At 50.3% G+C, this 5,733-nt stretch overlaps 1 long non-coding RNA gene across 1 annotated transcript; it reads right to left on the bottom strand.

Annotated features, from left to right (window-relative positions):
* LOC146420604 (uncharacterized) lies at positions 1-2,248 on the bottom strand. Its single transcript, XR_014849098.1, has 3 exons — positions 2,172-2,248; positions 252-1,995; positions 1-88 (listed from the first exon to the last, which is right to left on the bottom strand). It is a non-coding gene; the product is annotated as an uncharacterized LOC146420604 (long non-coding RNA).
* Between the last annotated feature and the right edge of the window lie 3,485 nt (positions 2,249-5,733).

The raw sequence follows: 5,733 nt of genomic DNA, 5'->3' as shown, positions 1-5,733 counted from the left end.
GCTGCAGCTCTCGCCGTGCTCGCTCTTGACCTCGCCGTTCCACTCTTGAGCTCGACGCTGCAGCTCTCGCCTCGTCATCCCACGGCTTCTGCCGACAGACGACGAGACACTCAGCACCGAAAGGCTCCGGCTCCCACGCCTGAGGGGAACGGCCACCCAGCAGCCCCAGGGGGAGATCCTCGAGCCGCCACCCACAGACACCAGCCCCCCGCCCCAGCTCCACTAAAGCCCCCAGCTTCAGCTCGGCTTACCATCGCGACGTCCGGCGCAGTCCCATCCGACGCTGGGAGCGAGGCCCTCTGGGCAAATGAAGCTGGGCACGCACAGCAGCGGCCAAAGAGGCTGCTAGCCCTGCTTACGGGGGCCTCCGGCCGCTGCCTGGACTGTAAAGTGCCCGGGACTCCAGAGCACCGGCTCTGGGCCCCGAGGCCTGCGGAGGGGGCTCCTTCTCCTCTCCGGTTCCGGGGGGCTAACCCCCACCTAGGCTGCCGGCTGAGGGAGCACCGAGGCTCCCAGACACGCAAGCCTGCTTACAGGCCGGTCGACACCCGGGGGCCACGGAGCTCGGCCTTCCCCCACGGCGACAGGAACTGATACTCGACACTCCACACTTGACAGTTAAGCCAGTCCATGAACACGGCCTAAGGCCCAGGGGCCGGGAGCCCAGCCCCGAGGACAGGGAGGGCACACGCCCGGCCCCCGTGACTCCTGGCCCCAGGCCCCTAAAAGGCCGGGGCCAGGGATACCCGCCTGATTACAGGGGGTCCCTCCGACCGCCCGCCGAGGCCCGGGGACGCACACAACCCCACTTACGGGGCCGTCCCCCGTGGCCCGGCACTCCCAACAAAGCGCCACGGAGCGCTCTCGTTCCTGTCACCTGCCTAGAGCAGCCTCTCCAGCCCTGAGTTACAGGGACCCGGGGCCGCTCCTGGGGACAAAGGGGCTCCACAAAATCGTGACACGTGCCCCGACTACGGGGCCGTGGCGTGCCAGCAGGTCGGTAGCACCTGCAGGACGGCCAGCCGTGCAGCGCAGGCAGAGACCCGGGCCCTGGCTACAGGCGGGTCAGCGTGCCCACGCTACCACTAAGCGGCTTGGTGCCGTCAGGACTGGCAGCCGCGCAGCGCAGGCAGAGACCCGGGCCCTGGCTACAGGCGGGTCAGCGTGCCCACGCTGCCATTAAGCGGCTTGGTGCCGCCCTCGGCAAGCAGGGCCAAGGCCTGAGCCTTTCCCCCCCCGCCCGGCCATGGCGAGGGTTCCTTCAGCCAAGTGCCTGCACACAGCTCCTCTTTCCCTCCTGGGACGTCTAAGCTAGGCTGGCCTATTTCTAAAGGGGGTCTAAAGCGCAGCCACACTCGCTCACGCACGCCAACTACACACAGGGGGACAAAGGGGGGGGAACGCAGTCCCGGAAGGGGGAGCAAGCTCTGTGCAGCCACCGGACCAAAGAAACCGTCCCCACCGCCGACCGGAAGGCGAAAGCCTCGGGTCTCGCCCCTGCTCTTCGGGGACGACACGCAGGGGCCTCGCCACCCTGAGCCTACTCAGGGGTGGCACGGGGTCAGAGGCCGTGACGCGCCCCGAGTACGGGGGGGTCACGCTGGCCAGGGGCCAGCAGACTAGGCAGAAAGCTGCCGGGCTCGGGGAGAAGCCCTGCGCCCTGCTTACAGGGTGGGCTGGGGGGCCGGGAGAGCTCCGTGTCCCCGACGCGAGTGCGGAGAGAGGGGCTCTGACCCTGCTTACAAGGCGGCCCCTCCCTCCGGGCAGCCAAAGGAGCACAACGTTGGCAAAACACCAACAACAAAGACCTTGCCCCTCTCACTTACAGGGGCGGTCGCCCAGCACGGAGCTATGGCCTTTACCCAGAGGGCCTCTCGTGCCCCCTTCTTCGCCTCCAGGCCGCCGCTGCGCTCGCCTTGCCTCGCCGTTCTACTCTTGACCTCGCCGTTCTAACTCTTGACCTCGCCGTTCTAACTCTTGACCTCGCCGTTCTAACTCTTGACCTCGCCGTTCTAACTCTTGACCTCGCCGTTCTAACTCTTGACCTCGCCGTTCTAACTCTTGACCTCGCCGCTGCAGCTCTCGCCGTGCTCGCTCTTGACCTCGCCGTTCCACTCTTGAGCTCGCCGCTGCAGCTCTCGCCGTGCTCGCTCTTGACCTCGCCGTTCCACTCTTGAGCTCGACGCTGCAGCTCTCGCCTCGTCGTCCCACGGCTTCTGCCGACAGACGACGAGACACTCAGCACCGAAAGGCTCCGGCTCCCACGCCTGAGGGGAACGGCCACTCTTCTCTCGCTGGCTCCTCTCACCTTGTCATCCCACGGCTTCTGCCAATGGACAACAACAAGGTGAGGCCTGAAGAACCCTCACCCCCTGTCCCTGAAGGTGACGGTGACCCAGTAGCCCCACGGCGACGTCCTCGAGCCACCACTTTCCTAACTCTAATAGTGGGTCTTCAAATATACTTTTTTCATAGAATGTGTATTTCAAAATTCCTCCCTGACTGGGGACAGCACTCTGTTATTTCTCAGGTGTATGTGAAGGATACTTTCCCTTGTCATTGGTATTGCTCAGTGACATTAAGTCCTACAATTATTTTTTCACCGTTTTATATTATTGCCTCAATACTTTTTCAAAATAATGTGTTACACTGTACTTGTTTTTTCAGATTCTGCCCTCTGTACTGAATACATCTGATTAAGACTTTGTTGTCTAATCATTATCATAACAAATGACATGAATTTCTATGAAGATATTTGGTTTGCAATCTCTTCTTCCAAAAAACAAAATGTTGTACATATTTCTTTACACTTAAAAAACCTTCTAGGCATAAAGCTTTCACAAAGTCCATAGTTAAAAACAGTTTTAGCCACACTTATTTTCCCTGCCGAGTTTAGAAATAAGGGCACCGTTTTGCACATCACAACTCAAACAACTTTTCTAAACCGCTTTTATCTTCAGCTCCCCACTCTGGCCACGCCAGTGCTCTTCTAAAGTACCTCAGTTTTTCTGCTAAAAATGTCACCTATGTCCAGATGCCTATATAAATTGAGTGAGAGTTACAAGATAGCTTCCTCATTCGAATCACAGTGCACTAGAGCCTCAGAGCCCTAAGCGCAGCCAGCTATAGCAATAGAACCCCAAGTGCAGCTCACTGTAGCTACAGAACCTCAACCACAGGCTGCTGTATCTTCAGAACCCCAAGCACAGCTTGCTATAGCAACATAATTTAAACAAAAACTTTCTATAGCAATATGAACCAAAACTCTGTAAATACTAATATAACTTGAATTGTAAATTTTTCATGTAATGCCTAATCTATGGGTAACTAGTGGTTTATCACTGCATAGACAAAAAAGACCCAAATGAACAAAAAGCAAAAACAAGGAAAAAAAGAAACCTAAAACCAAAGAACTGATCAAGTGCAAACCCCCCCAAAAAAATTAAAAAAAAAAAAAACAAACCCTCCCCAAAGGAACCCAAAAACCCTCACAACACAAAAAGCACCCGCAAAACACAGAACAGCCAAAAAAAACAAAATAAACAAAAAAAGCAAAAAACCAAAAAAACCAAGAAAAAACCAAACACCAAACACAAAACAAAGCAAAAAAACAACCAAACCCCCCCCAAAAAACCCTAAAAAAGCTGCCAAGCCACCCCCCAAAACCCCCCCAAATAAATCTCCTCCCCCTAAACAACCTCCAAAAAAAAGATTCCCCCCAAAAAACCAACCAAAAAAAACCCAGAAAAACACACAAACAAACAAACAAACAATAAACAAACACCCAGCTCACCAAGTGCAGAGCTTCAAAGATTGACAAGTATAGTATTAATTAGCAACTGGCAAATGCAAAGCCATTTGGCTACAAAACACAGAATTTATGCCAGTCACAACCAGAGAGAACAAGAAACACCATAAAGGTTCATCTCTGAAGACAAAGTCAAAAAGCTCAGATGCAAAGAACACCTTGAATCTTGATCACAACAAGACCCTCAGGACCACCAAACGGGGGAGGCGCAAGTGCAGTGCAAAAGATTTATAACCATCAGATCATCTTATGTAAATTCCTTGCACTGGTATACAGTGACACAGTAACATCAATATATACTACAGCATTAATATATTCTATAACATAGTGACATTAAGCAATATTTACTGTATAAATAAAGCAGAGCACTTGAAAAAGGCAGGTGAGTTAGGTGGAGAAATCCCCCTCACCTCCAGTGCTGCAATAAAGAAATACCTGCTCTATAGGGCTTTATTTTCAGCCTAGCTTTTCGGGCATCATCCTTCCTTGTTATCTCAGATATTCTGTCAAAGATGCTACCTCTGCTTTCTGTCCCACAACAGACTTTCCCTCAAAAATGCTCATTTTTCCTCTCTAAATGACATTAAATTCACCCCAAAAAATTCATATCAAAAAAAGCTAATTTCTTTGCTCTACCTTATATAAGGTTTTCTTATAAAAACATGACATTTTACCCCCTGCAAAGTACCTCAAGTTTTCTCTCCAAAACGTCCCCTACAGGTTGTCTCAGCTTATGCACCAAAAAACCCATCCTGTCCCCCTGAGACTTCTTCACATTTCCCTTCCAAAATGTTCCTTGTGCTCCGCAAAAATTATCTCAGGTTTTATCACAAATTTTTCTCTGCCTTTTCATCCTCAGCTGATGCTATTTCCCCGCCGCAGCTCTGAGGGGAGCGGCAGGCTGAGCCCGAACCGGCGAGGACCAATTTTTCCCACCCTTTTTCCCTCCCTCAGAGAGCCTCGGTGCCCTCAGAGACACTGCAAACCCGCATCGCCCTCACTGACAGCTGGCTGCAGCAACAGGAGCCGAACCACAGCTTGCTCCAGCAGAAGAGCCAGAACCCCAATCGCAGCTTGCTATTGCTTTAGAACCCGAATCACAGTTTTCTACAGTGATATATAATCTAAACCGTAACTTTCTATATACAAATATAACTCGAATTATAATTTCCTATGCAATGTAATGGCTAAATTATGTTTAACTAGTTGCCTAACACTGAATAGAAAAAAACCACCCCAACAAAAAACCAAAAAAACAAACTGCAAAAAACCACCTCCCCCCCTCAAAAAAAAAACACCAACCCCACCCAAAACAAACCAAACACCACCAAACCTCCTAAAACAACGAACCAAAGAAGCCTAAAAACCCCCAAACCCCGCCGCAAAAAAAGCCAAAAAAAACCAAACAAAAAATATAAAGAGCCCCAAAAAACATCCCCAAACCCCAGAAAAGGAAACAAAAGACCCAAAAAGGAGCAAAAAAACAAAAGGAAAAAAGGACCAAAGAAGAAGGGAGAAGAAAGAAGGGAGCAAGAAGGAGGAAGAAGGGAGCAAGAAGGGAAAAAAAAGGACTCAATACCAAAAAAACTTCTAAAACTAAAATATCCCCAAAACAACAAAAAAAAACTGAAAAAAAAGCCAAGAGGAAAAAACCCCCCAAAATAAAAAAAAAAACCACAAATAACACTGAAAAACCAAAAATGACCCAAAAATAAAAACAAACAAAAAAATTCCCCAAAACCAAAAAACATAAAAAACTCCACATACACCGCAAAAAACACCCCAAAAATTTAAACCACCAAAACAAAAAAAAAGATAAAAACCAGAAAAAAAATTTAAAAATTAAAACCATAAAACACCTAAACAACCCCAAACCCCAAAAGAGAAAACCCCAAAAACCCCTAATCCCAAAAACCCCAAAAAAT

Source organism: Lichenostomus cassidix, unplaced genomic scaffold, assembly GCF_008360975.1.
Source record: "Lichenostomus cassidix isolate B80296 unplaced genomic scaffold, HeHo_3.0 HiC_scaffold_195, whole genome shotgun sequence".
In the NCBI taxonomy this organism is placed as follows: Eukaryota; Metazoa; Chordata; class Aves; order Passeriformes; family Meliphagidae; genus Lichenostomus; species Lichenostomus cassidix.
Note: the sequence above shows the minus strand (reverse complement) of the source record. Positions and strands in the feature narration are given on the sequence as shown.